Genomic DNA, 13,914 nt, shown 5'->3' with positions numbered 1-13,914 from the left:
CTCAGGGGGGCATTTCATTTTCCCACTTAATCCTACAGTGTAGAATTGAATAAGAAAGGTATCATGTAGAGCTAGACGGGAATGTACAGGTAAGATCATCTGACAAAACCAAGCTGAGAAGACTGAACCCTGCACCCGGAGCTAACTGGGGGCAGAAGTGAGTTCTGCAGACTCTTGAGAGTCTCACAAAGTACGGTCCACCTTCTAGCAACACCGCCTCACCTAGGAGCCCCTTACACCTTTGACCCACTGATCCAGAATCTTCACTTTTTTAACAAGACCGCCCCCATCCCAGATGACTCAGGTGTGGGGTGAAGTCTGAGAAGCCTCTGGACTTCAGCTTTAGAGCCAGGAGTAGATACTCCATGTTACGGGGAAGGCTTTGTGTCTGTCCTGTGGTGGTTTTGTGGGTTTTGTTCTGTTGCTCCAGGTTACTTCACTTGGGGGAGAATAGATACTGCAAAGCCTTCAAGTTTTTCTTTTATCTTGTTTAGATCAATACCAGTTTGAATGGTTTCTTGACCCCTGCTGATGTCAGCATATATTGTTACTGCTTTTTGGTATTTACGCCTGCATATTTTCTACAAAGGTCTTTTTAGTGGCTGTTTGCCATAGCAACATTCAATCCCAGAAGCCTATGCTGACCACTCATAAGAAAAAAGTCTAGTTAATCAGATATAGATATTGAGCTTTCCAACATTTTGCAAAAAGACAGTTCTGTAGACCTGTGTTTCCTGGCTTGTATCAGCTCGTCACATTACAAGAAGTAGCGTGGCTCAATATCAGCTTGGGCTTTGGGAGCCGGTTGCCTGGGCTCAGAGTCTGGTTTTCCCTCTCAGCAGCTGTGTGATTTAGGCACACAACTTACCTCTCTGTGCCTCATTTTCTTCATCTGTAAAACCGAAATAATACCAAACTATCTGTTGTTAGGATTATCATGAGGACTGCATGAGTTACTACTTGGAAAGTGCTTGGCACAGGGTCCTTCGTTAAAAGCCTTCGATGAGTGTTAGCTATTAGGATCGCAGGATCACAGAATATTACTAGAGCAGGAAAATGGAGTTTACAAAGCACTTCCTACCACTTAATTTTTCAAATGAGAATGAAGCCAAGGAGTCAACAAAACTCACCTAAGACTACACAGTGGGCTGGGCCAGAGTCTGGTTTAAAGCTCAGGGCTTCTCACTTCCCGTGTGATACTCTGGCCATACCACCCCCCCACCCCCCCTCCGATGCCCTGAGTGAGTGCAAGTCCTGGGAAGATGACTTACATCAGCAGATCCCACAACAGTTTTGCTTTCCATGGTTTGATTGCTATGATCTTAGTCCATTTTGTTTAAGAACCCCATTCTGAGACCTAGTCTCACGAGTAGGTAGTGTATATGTCTATCTCTGAGACAGAATGTGTGAGATAGACAGTTCTTTTCTTGGTAGCATTTCCACTGAGGCTTCGACATGTGGAGGAGAAGATAGTAAAAAAACTTGTTCACTGAGTGTACAGATATGTGGGTGATCTTGCCTACTTGCTGATATCAAAATTTAAAAGAACTGTACAAACTCATATTGTGACGCTGTCTCCAGCACTGACAATATCTTCCCCCATCACCACCATCTTACTCCAGTTCCTTGGCATGTTATCATCCCTAACAGAACACACAAACCGTCAGGGTGAGAGGATTTATACAGAACACAACAGATGTAAGGACCTCAGGTCTCAGTGATGGCAGAACTCACAAATTCAGTCTGGTTAAGTGAGAAATGTAGAGACATCTCAGTGTGTCTGAAATGGCACTTGTGACTGTGATACCACTCAAGCATGATTACAGGCTGAGCCTAAAATCATGGTGCCAGAGGATATGCTAACCCCCCTTCTGTTCTTGCCATAGGACATACTAACTGCCCTCTATTCTTGCCCTGTGTTCCTGGTCAGTTTACCACAAAAGTCGTCATTTTCTAAAATAACATGTACATACTTTAAATGCTTTCTTTTCACTGGAGCAAATAAATGTGATTCAGCTGTTGGCCTATCCCTTAATGTCAGGGATGAGGTATCTTCATTCACTAAGGGTCTGTGGATTGGCGTCCACATCACTTTTGCCTGTATCTTACCCGTGAGGCATTTATTGCCTCAGATATCCAGTTTGGTTTCTTTAAAGTTTAAAGACACACGTGGAGCAGATGAGAGTGCAGAATCCTACAACTGTACGACTTGTTTCTCTAATCCAGTAGTTGTGCACACAGTTTGAGAAAAAACATGTTGAGCAACTTGCCTTTAAAGAAATCTTTCCAAAGTATCCAACTGAAAGAGACAACTCTCTTTCCATGAGCATATTTCATTAGTTCATATAGTTTTTTATGTTTTTATTTATTTTTGAGAGAGCACAAGCAGGGGAGGGGCAGAGAGATTGGGGGACACAGGATCTGAAGTAGGCTGTGCACTGACAGCAGAGAGCCTGATGCGGGGCTCCAACTCACGAACCATGAGATTATGATCTGAGCTGAAGTCGGATGCTTAACTGAGTGAACCACACAGGCACTCCTGGTTCATATAGTTTTTTTTAATTACAATGGTTATGAGCAGGTTTGGAAACAAACGTAAGTAACTTATAGTAAGCATGCCAGGTGAGAACAAGGGTCCAACATATTGGACAGTAGCTTACTAACTGTGAGAGGTTAGCATTCCCTGGGTGGTCAGAGGGTTTTGCTTGTTTTGTGAGATTCTGACACGTACTGGTCTGACTAGGAGAGATTAGTCGAGAGAGTTTCTAGTATAGAATTTGGTTAGGAGTATTTATCCAATGAGATTCTTGACTCTTCTTTCCTGGGCTCTCAGGACACTTACAACCTGACCATTCTGAAAAAACACTTTACCAAACTTTTCACTCCAGTAAATGGGCCAGCTTTTCAGTCTCAAGTACTCTCCATGGAGGACCAGCTTCTCACATGGGCGAGGAACTTTTCCTGACTTTGTGCAAGCCATTTTACTTTGTTCCCTAAGAAATTCTCCGCTATTTTTTTCCTTTTTGTTTCAAGTGGGTATTTTATTTTATTTTGTTTAAGTTTCTTTATTTTGCAAGAAAGAGTGCGTGAACAGGGGAAGGATACAGAATCCCAAACAGGCTCCCCAGTGATTGTGTGTAGCCCAACATGGAGCTTGAACTCACAAACCATGAGACCATGAACTGAGCCAAGATCAAGAGTCAGATGCTTAACTGACTGAGCCAAGGGCCCCTCAAGAGTATATACTGTTTTGCATAGTATCTGAATTTCTCTGAGTTGAGGTTTCAGATCAGTACAGAATATTTCCCAATACACGTGATTGCGAAAATATGATTGTGCTTTCCTACAGGAAAAGAAGACATGGGTATAAAAGACATCTTTGTAGCTTGGCTTGTATATTCTTCAGCCGCCTTCTCTGCTTAAAGAGCCAAGAACTTGCCATGCCAGTGTACCTCTTTGGAAGATGTGAGCTCAGTGCTACATCCTTTCTCCCCTACACAATAAATGTCTAATGGTATTGTAGACTTACATCCAAATCTAGACCCTTCTCCCACAGTCCTTGCAAGCTGCTGAGACCATTAGCACCTTCCTTGTCTTCTACGTCAGCCCATTACAAACAGACTGCCTTGTATCAAGAATCTAGCTGCCATCACTATCACTGAGCCAGGTCAGTGTCCTGTCTCCCCTAGTTGATTTCTCTGCCTTCAACTTGCTCCTTTAGTCTGTTCTCAAAATAGCAGCTGGAGGGATGCTTCTAAAACGGGACTCAGATCACATCACTGTAAGACAGGGCCCAACAAGAAGCCACCTTCACTCTTTCCCTTTCTGCTCGCTTCTCCCTCTCTCTGATTTTGTATCTCCCTCTAGCTCCAGGGACTTTACATTTGCTGTTCCTTTTGCCCAAAATATACTCTCTCCCCAGTTCTGTGCACTGTTTTCTTGCTCCTGTTCCTCACGTCTCTGCTGAAATATCACCTTAGCTCCCATTCTTGCCACTCTGCGGCTCTCCCTCCTTATCCTACCATGGTGTCTTTGTAGCACCGATCACTATTTACATATTGTTTATTCATTTATTCACTTCCTCTCCTGACATCACTGCTGCATCCCCAGAGTTTAGAATGGTCAGTGCCCAACATTCCGTAGGAGCTCGATAAATGCCCATTTTTCTGAGGTCCTTATATTGACGGGATCAATAAATTCTAACCCAGGTGATAAGTCTGTCTAATCCTCATTGCTATATACCTGCAGTTTTGTACAGTTCAAAGAAAAGTTAGGGAAACACTCTTTGGACAAGAAGCCTGAGAAACTGTGAGGCACTGACAGTCGAAAGATCTGGGATTCCATGGTGTTATTTTTAGAGTCACTTTGCAAGATGTCATGGGATGCTTGCTAGCATCCGTGACAAGACTGGAGGTTTTAACCTGGTGTCTTTCCTCTTTCCAATTTAGATCATTATTTCCCTGCTTGCTATGCTTGCTTCCCGTCATTCCTGTGAGAAAATTTAGCTTCTATTTCTTCTCCTTAAAAACCGGTTTTTCTGTTAAAAGGAATGGCTAACCGATTGCTGGCACTTCTTCCTCAAACACCTGTGCCTTTGAGGAGTGAGTGAGTGTGGTATGTAGCTTAGAAGGCCCGTGAGTAACAGCAGTCATCTGATGGTGTTTTCCACTTTTTTCTCAACTGTAATAAAACCCGCCCCACTCCCACTTCTCCCCTCCCTCACATGGATGATCCTCACCTCTTTGCAAATAATACTGAATATGATAACTGCATTCCTTCCGGCGGGGCTGGGCCAGGGGGGACCCTGAGTGCCTCAGTCAGTCAAGCTTCTGACTCTTGATTGCGGCTCAGGTCATGATCTCAAAGTCACGGGATCAAGCCCTGGGTCAGGCTCCCTGTTCAGTGGGCAGCCTGCTTAAGATTCTCTCTCTGCCTCCCTCAGCCCCTCTCCAGCTCGCTCTCGTGCTCTGTCTCTCTCTGCCTCAAATAAATTTTTAAAAAAAGAATGCAACCAGCTTGGGAGGATTTTGTCTCTGGCTTGTTAAAGGGAGTTCAGATGTCTTTCATTACGTTACAGCTGGCGTGCACAGCAAACTGAAATCACAGAGTCACTGTACATAAGACGGAAAGATGGAAATGCAGCCCTCATTTAAAATCCCCCAAAATAAGTGTGTTATTTTATACTAAGTTGAATTTTCCTTTGATTACAAAAATAAGCTGTTTTAATGAGGTTCAAAATGCAAAGATTTACACTGAATTTAGACAATTTCCAGACTGCTCATTACACTTTATGCAGGTTGTAAATATTTGCCAAACTCTATAAATTAGGCTTTGTAACCAAAGTCCTCAAATAAGCCCATGAATAAGTATTATAGAAATTAAATTATACAAATGTTATGTGTTCTCTTGTTTATGAAAAAGATAAAGTCAGGTAGTTTATTGCAGGTAGTAAAATTTTACTTTAGTAAATTGGGTTGAATCCTAAGACCACTTTGCTGAACTTGAATTATGTTGAGTGGAAAAGGCTTACTGCAAAGGTTCATGGCACAGGTCCTGAAGAACCTCTCTCCTTTCAGGTTTCCCACCTACTGCTCCCAAACACGGTTTCTCCTAAGGATCAGACCACTGGCCTCGCCTTGGGAGCTTCTTAGAAATGCAAATTCCATGGGATGCCTGGGTGGCTCAGTGGATTCAGCCTCTGACATTGGCCCAGGTCATGACCACACAGTTGATGAGTTCAAGTCTTGTGCCAGCCTCTGTGCTGACATCCTGGAGCCTGCTTCTGATTTTCTCTCTCTTTCTCTCTCTTTCAAAAATAAACAATCATTTAAAAAAAAATGCAGATTCCCCCAACCCATGGCATCTGGAATTCTGGGGGGCAGAACCCAGTAGGAATCTGTTTTAAACTAACCTGCCGGGTGATTCTGATGCAGGGGAAGTGTGGGTCCTGTTGGTTTAGCATACAAATGGACTTAGTCCAAAAATCACAATGATTTTGAACTTGCACAAGTTTTTATCAAATTGATTGACTACAGCAAACAAGTTAATCTGTAGACCTGAGGGGTCTACCAACCTAGCCATTGATTAGAATTCACTCTAAGAACACAAAAAGCATCATTAAAATGAATTAGTGTCTGTGACCCAAGCAATAGCGTTGTTTCAGAGCACTCCCATTAAAATGCTGTTTCTTGACATTCAGATTTTTTTTAAGTTTACTTATTTTTGAGAGAGAAAAAGGCATGAGTGAGGGAGGGGCAGAGAGCAAGGAAAAGAGAATGGCACGCAGGCTCCACGCTGCCAGTGCCAAGCCTAATGCGGCTCTAACACAGGAACCGTGAGATCATGACCTGAGCCGAAGTTGAACGCTTAACCAGCTCACCCACCCAGGAGCCCAAACGGGCAATTTTAATTATATTATACATGCCGCTGGTTCTCCAAGTGTGGTCCCCGCACTAACAGCTCAGCAGTACGGAACTTACTCAGAGATGCAGATTCTCAGGCCCTGGCCCTACTGAATCGGTAACCCCTTTTAAAAGCCGTCCACGTGGTTCTGGTGGGCATCCACGTGTGAGAAGCGCCACGCTGTGGAGAAGCTCAGTGAGGAGTGTTTATATCCCTCTTCTCTTTAACTCCCTGGTCTGCTACGCAGGCTCACCCGAGCCAGTGCCTTCAGAATGCTAAAGTAGCTAAATTATTAATCTCAGCTTCCTGTCATCCAAGCCTCGATATACAGTGATTGATTAAAGTTTTTCACCTCCTTGCCTCAGTGTTTTTTGAGGCTCAGGTCAGGGATAGGATGTGTGTGCTTGTGTTTTCGTGTTTCCAAAACTGGAAGTCAGCGTGTTCTTACTTGTACTTTTAACCTTTTTGGATTCCTGTGGAACAAAGCAGTGATGGCCGGTTAAAGAGCTCTCTTAAGGACAGAGCTGTGAATCAGCCAGTATGTGGGTGTATGTTATAACTTTTATTTTTGTTCTTGTTTTTGTTTTTTTAAATTTTTTATTTGTTCTTGAGAGACAGAGAGAGACAGCGTGAGCAGGGGAGGGTCAGAGAGAGGGAGACACAGAATCCGAAACAGGCTCCAGGCTCTGAGCTAGCTGTCAGCACAGGGCCCGACGCAGGGCTCGAACCCACGAACTGTGAGATCATGACCTGAGCTGAAGCTGGACACTTAACCGACTAAACCACCCAGGCGCCCCTGTTATAGCTTTTAAATGTCCCATCCCTCCTAGGTGTTTTCTTCTTGCCAAATGAAGATAATGGGGTTTATTTGGCTTATTGCTGGGTTGAATTTAGACACCATCACTCAGGGAGAGTGGGAAACTTGCCTCCTTGGGCCTCCCATGACCACCTTCCCTCTCTCTTGTTCCCTCATTATCATTGTGCTTGTAAACACCAGCTGTCCCAGAACTCAGAACTTCAGTGTCTCATCTGTGGTGGCACTCCATCAGCTCTGAACGTCGTGCTTTATTGCCATATCACCAAAAGCCGTAGTTTTTTTAAACCACCAGTTGCAAAGTCAGATGCCTACGGGAGCCAGGAAGATGATGTGAATAATGAAAAAATGCCAGGCAATGACAAATAGGGGATGGTGTAGACAGTAGTGAGTTGGGGTATACATACACCCTCTGGGGGGTTGGGAGCAGCATCCACTTACTTCCAGCAGTTTTCCAACTATCTAAGAACATGGGCCTTGAGGTTACTGGATTGTTAAAGATGGTGGTGTTTTTTCTGTAAGATACTAGACATCTGGACTTTTTTTTAACATGAAATCTGATAAAATTTTGACAAATATATTCATTTTTAATAATTTTAAAAACTTTATTTTGAGAGACAGCATGAGTTCGGAAGGGGGGCAGCGGGGATGGAGAATGCAAAGCAGGCTCTGTACTGTCAGCACAGAGCCCGATGCAGCGCTTAAACTCCCAAATCTGTGAGCTCATACCAGGGCCAGTGCCAAAAGTTGGATGCTCAACTGACTGAGCCACCCAGGTGCCCTATATTCATTTTTTAAACGGCATGTGTGCCAAATGACAGACGTGTCTGTTGCTCATTTAGAATCTTAGGTCTGGACCTTAGCCAGCATGTACCATGAAGGTACTGATGGTAAGATAAATGCTGATATTTACCTAATGTGTTCATTTCACTGCCAGTTTCAAATAAAGACGCCTGTTGGGGCACCTGGGTGGCTCAGTCGGTTAAGTGTCCAACTTCGGCTCAGGTCATGACCTCATGGTTCCTGAGTACAAGCCCTGACATCAGGCTCACTGGTGTCAACAAGGAGCCTGCTTGGGATCCTCGGTCTCCCTCTCTCTCTGCCCCTTCCTGCTTGTGCTCTCTCTTTCTCTCAAAAATAAACCTTTAATAAGAAAAAAAGTAGGGGTGCTTGGGTAGCTCAGTTGGTTGAGTGTCCGACTTCAACTGAAATCATGATCTCAGGGTTCATCCGTTCAAGCCCTGCATCGGCCTCTGTGCTGACAGCTCAGCGCCTGGAGCTGCTTTGGATTCTGTGTCTCCCTCACTCTCTGCCTGCTTCCCTGCCCACACTCTGTCTCTCTTTCAAACATAAACGTTAAAAAAAAAAAAAAAGTAAAACTCCTTGTCAAAGTTCACATTCAGGAACTAGCACTGGAGCTAGAAGAGATTCTGCTGTCCTTTTAGGCAGTTTTCTCACCTGCGTCAGTGAGGTTTCCTTGGAGGAGTGGGCGGAGGAAAGTGTTGCTTTGAGCCCTAGTCTGCAGCAACGCTGAGCATACTGGCAAAGTCATTTTAAACATTTGCATGGCCCGTGCATTTTTATATTGTTCACTCACATTTCCCGAATGCAGGAGTATTGCTTACGGTAGAGCGGTACTTCCACTACATTGTAGTAGAGAGTGCAGAAGAGTACACAGAAGAAAATAACCGCCCCCTCCCAGGGTGTGTCACCCCATCTTCTGTGTCTTTTTTTAAATTGAAGGGAAATTCACATAATGCAAAATGCACCACTTTAAAGTAAGTGGACAATTTAGTGCCATTTAGTAGATCACAGTGTTGTGCAACAACCCGTTCTGTCTAGTTCTGGCACCTATCACCCAACCCCCAGAGGAAACCCCATTCTCGCTCCCTCCAGCCCCACCCCAGCTACCCCAGTGTGTCTTTCTAATTCACAGGATTTTCTCTCACACGCAGTCGGGCTCATCTGGTTTATAGGGTTTAATGTACTGTATTTCATCATTTAGCATTTTTATCACATGCATTTCCTTAGCCTTTTAAATTTTTTTGATGTTTATTTTTGCAAGAGAGAGAGAGAACATAAGCAGGGGAGGGGCAGAGGGAGCTAGAGACACAGAATCTGAAGCAGGCTCCAGGATCCACACTGTCAGCACAGAGCCTGACACGGGGCTCAAACCCACAAACCGCGAGATCATGACCTGAACTGAAGTCAGACACAACCGACTGAGCTACCCAGGCACCCCCATTTCCTTGGTCTTTAAAATTTTTTCTTGAGCTTCAGTATAATTGTAAATCCCCATGATCTTTGAGGTATATATTCTTAGTGTTACCAGCTCATCTTTAGAACGAGGCCCCTGGGTGCTTCTGTGCAGAATGTGGGAGCTCTGTGAGGGATAAGCTCTCATCACAGGGGCCCTTCTCTCCCAGTGTGTTTCATGAACTCGACAGGTTTCCTAAGAAGAGACTCTGCTCTCGGCCCAGCCCAGAGCAGCTCAGTTTGCCCTAATTGTGTTATCAAATGACTCCACCAAGGGAATGCAAAATGAGTTCCTCTAATTGCTCCAGAAGTATCATGTGAAGTTTGGATATCACCTTTTGGCCCCTGGGAGAGAAAAATGTTAGCGGCTTTAAACTGTTTCCCTACTTACTGCATAGCTCCGGTTTTTACTGCTGGCAGAAATTGTCGTTGTGAATATACATCGTGTATGTATAAAACGAGCCTACACGTGTTTGTATGTTTTCTGATCTTTAAAAAAAAAAATAGGATGAACGAGGAGATGGTTGGGATCTGAGATGAGACCTTGTTGCCTCTGAGCAATAGTCAGTCTGGCAGGGGCTCCAGGGTGGTTCTGTCGGTCAAATTCTGGACGTCAGTTTAGGTCATGATCTCATGGTTCATGGGATCGAGCCCCATGTTGGGCTCCTGCTGACAGTAAGGAGCCTGCTTCGGATGGGATTCTCTCTCTCCCCTGCCCCTGCTCACTTTCTCTCTCTCTCTCTCTCTCTCTCTCTCTCTCTGAAAATTAAAAAAAAACAAAAAAATCAGGGCCTGGCAAAGTGCAGCCCATGGGCCAGATCCAGCCCTCAGCCTGAGTTTGGATAGCCAGTGAGCTGAGAAGGGCTCTTTACATTTGTAAACAGTTGTTGAAAAGGCATAAGAACCACACAACAGGACATCATATGTGGCCTTCTTAAAGCATAAACTATGTATTTTCTGGCCCTTTACAGAAATGCTGACCAGTGACCCCCAATAATTACAATAAGAATGGCAGTAATGGAATTTTTTAGTTTATGTTGAATACCAGGTAATGTTCAAAATGCTTCACATATATTATCTCAGTTAACTCTCATAACAGTCCTCTGGCCTGGGCATGATAATTGTCATTTTATAGAAGAGGAAATTGGCCCAGAGAGGTTGAGTAACCTGCTGAAGGCCACACAGCCAGTAAGTGGCAGAGCTCATGTCTTGAAGACGCGCATCAGATTCGCTCTCAATCCTGTTCTGTTAATGCCCAGCCACTTCCACCTGAACAGTGCATGATGTCGTCCTTGCCTGTGGGAGTTGAAATCATAAGGCAGCGCTTCCCAAACTGCTGGTCTGCAAAACAGATTCGTCACAAAAGCCTACATTGAAAGGAGGTCCCACGGTCATCAAAGCATGAGAAAGCCTTGTTAGGTTTCTTCACTATCGAACTCCATAAAGCACTATTATCCTGGTATATGTCAGCACAAGGAGGGTGGGATTCAGCTCTTTACCAAAAGCCTGTTGAAGGCAATGAAACTCCTCCAAAACTATTGCTTCCTAGTAAACAGTCAACAAGCAATGTCACAGTGGCATTCTTAGCCCCATATGTTCCCAGAAATGTGAAAGCAACGTAATCAAGGCATTGATTTATTCATCTCGATCATACATTTTTTTTCTCCATCTTCCTACTGTCACATTTCTTCTCTCACCTTCCCTCCTTCCCCCTCACCCCATGGGAAGGTTGGGGGACTCTTCTGCAAAAAGATGGAAAGGTGTTGAAGCCCAGCCCATTTTTAGCATCTTCTGTTGAAAGTCCTATTTAGTTTATAGGAGTACCTATAGATCTGATTTGCCTGAACTATGTAGGTTGATGCTGCATCGGCCACGGCTGGCCAGGGGCCCCCTGATGGGTTATGTCTATCACAGAGCCTCTGTGTGCAGACGTACCGTTACCATTCACTTTAGCATGTCTTAATTGCAAGCTCTGTCAGCTGGTACAGGTCAGGAGGAATGTGACTTAGGGGCTTAAAGAGACAGGCATCAGCTAGAGAAACCACTTCATGAAAACCTTTAAATTCAGTCTTCCTTTACCACAAGGATGTTTGCAAATTTGACAGCTGTGACCCAAAGTGCGCTTTCACAAAACTGGCTTCTGACTGGCAGAGGGTGATGCTCTTGGTTTTCTTACTGTCTTAAAGTTCTTCAGTTAATTTAGAATTCTCTGTGCAGATGAAAAAAAAAAAGAATGTTGTATAAAATAAAGCAAATATCTCATTTTGCTTGTGAATGGGTTCTGGAGTTCGTAGGATTCAGGCCGCTCTGTTGAGTCAAGAAAGAGCATCGTATATTGTTACAGAGTCGTAGGCACAAATGAACGTAAGGCCTTAGTGTATTCTGAGTATATAGATGTACTGCCATTTTCTTCTTTGTGTTTCTTCAGCTGGGTCTGTGAAATAAACTGACAAGAGACAAATGAACAGAGAAAAGGCATGCAGACCTATTAGTGTTATGCGCATGGAGCATCACAGAAGGAAGTAAATACCCAAAGGAGTAGGGATAGTTGAGAGTCTGTACATCCTCTTAGCAAGGGAAAGAAAGGGGGCAAAGGCCACTTAGAGGAGAGCAAATGACTTTTAGGAAAGATAAATGAGCCCTTAGGAGAATAGATGGACATGAGAATTTTATGACCATTTCTGTTACAGTGTGGTGCCAAGTTTTTGTCTTCCAGAAGGGAAGATTAGAGCCACTCCTGGATATAGATTTAAGACAGTGAGGTTCTTTCGGGCAGGATCCACTTTAGTCAGATAAGGGATTTCAGGAATTCAGATGCCTTCAGCTCAAAATAAATTTTGAACCAAAGCATCCTGTTTTGGTGTGGCATCTCTTGATTCCCCTCACCAGTATATCTATTAGAGTACATATCTGGAGTTGTGATTACTTGAAAGGAGGTTCTATAGATGCACTAGGATGGTTTAGGCAATGCAAAAGTTGTCTCTTGGAATGATAATGAACAGAAACCCCTTTGATAGTGGAATTTGACACTTCAGCTTCTGAATGATGACCCAGAATAGCCCGGTGTCCTCCCATTTCTTTTGACTATTCAGAGGTTCTTTTTGACCTAACTACCCAGTGTTGTCAAGATAACCAGCCAGGCTGAAAGACTGTTCTGACTGTCTCTGAGTGCCTGTACTAGTTTTGACTAAAAAAGGATAAATATTATCCAGGCCCATCAAAATTTATCTTTCAAACACTGGCACATATGCCCCTTTATGGAAGCTAATTCCCCGCTCAGATACTCACTCGCCATGCTCTGAAGGTGATTTAAGAATTAGAGGGCACCTGCGTGGCTCAGTCATTGGCTCTGATCATGATCTCACAGTTCATGGGTTCGAGCCCTGCTTTGGGCTCTGTGCTGACAGCTCAGAGCCTGGAACCTGCTTTGGATTCTGTAACACCCTCTCTGCCCCTTCCCAACTTGTGTGCACATGTGTGTGTGTGTGTACGCTCTCTCAAAAATAACAAACATATGGGGCACCTGGGTGGCTCAGTCGGTTAAGCATCCAACTTCGGCTCAGGTCATGATCTCACAGTTTGTGAGTTCAAGTCCCGCATCGGGCTCTGTGCTGACAGCTCAGAGCCTGGAGCCTGCTTCCGATTCTGTGTCTCCCTCTCTCTCTCTTTGTCCCTCCTCTGCTCACACACAGACACTCTCTCTCTCTCTCACTGTCTCTCAAAAATAAATAAACATTAAAAAAATTTTTTTAAATAACAGACATAAAAAAAGAATAAGAATCAGATGGCACTTAATGCATTCCTCCTTTTACCTCGATCAGCTTTACTCTGTGGATGGAAAACAGCGGACGAAAAACTTGTATTATCTGTAAGGCACTCAGATGATGTCAAGAGAAAAAGGTGCCAATTGTTCTTTTTTTTTTCTCCTCTCGGGTCTTTGAGATTTGAAAAGTTTATCAAAATTATTTTTTACTTCCCAAGGGCTTTTAAAATTACATTGAGTCGTTGTCTCTCTACTGAGCTTTTGGTTTTCTCTGTGAAATCCCCAATTGCTATTTGGATGCCAGTTTCAGTATATTGGTCCTTAGTACAGGCTCCTTAATTTACCCCTTTGACCCCGGGTTTTTGTGCTGCATTGTATCTAGGATTGCCAAATTTAGCTCCTTTATTATGCATGAGAGTCCTTAGCCTCTGTGTTATGTTACACTCCCCTCTCTCAGGGTAGCAACTGTGGTGACTTTTAGGTTCTCATGCCTGATTCATTCTTGCTAGCAAGGCTGTCCCGGTCTCCCACTTTGCCTTCTGTTCCAGTCCAGAAGGGAATTTCCAGCCCTGTCATGGATATCTCCTATGACTGACACTCAGTACATTCTACCTGCATTTTCCTCTCTTTAGAACCCAGAGGACATTGCTGATGGGAAAGAGAAAATTGTTTTATTTTT

The 13,914-nt window shown here is 43.9% G+C and overlaps 1 protein-coding gene across 2 annotated transcripts in view; it reads left to right on the top strand.

The window, feature by feature from the left end:
* The window catches only part of PLCB4 (phospholipase C beta 4), a 402,177-nt gene that overhangs the window by 278,524 nt on the left and 109,739 nt on the right, over positions 1 to 13,914 (top strand). The gene's annotated exons all lie outside the window — the stretch shown is intronic.

This window comes from Suricata suricatta, chromosome 12 (genome assembly GCF_006229205.1).
Source record: "Suricata suricatta isolate VVHF042 chromosome 12, meerkat_22Aug2017_6uvM2_HiC, whole genome shotgun sequence".
In the NCBI taxonomy this organism is placed as follows: Eukaryota; Metazoa; Chordata; class Mammalia; order Carnivora; family Herpestidae; genus Suricata; species Suricata suricatta.
Note: the sequence above shows the minus strand (reverse complement) of the source record. Positions and strands in the feature narration are given on the sequence as shown.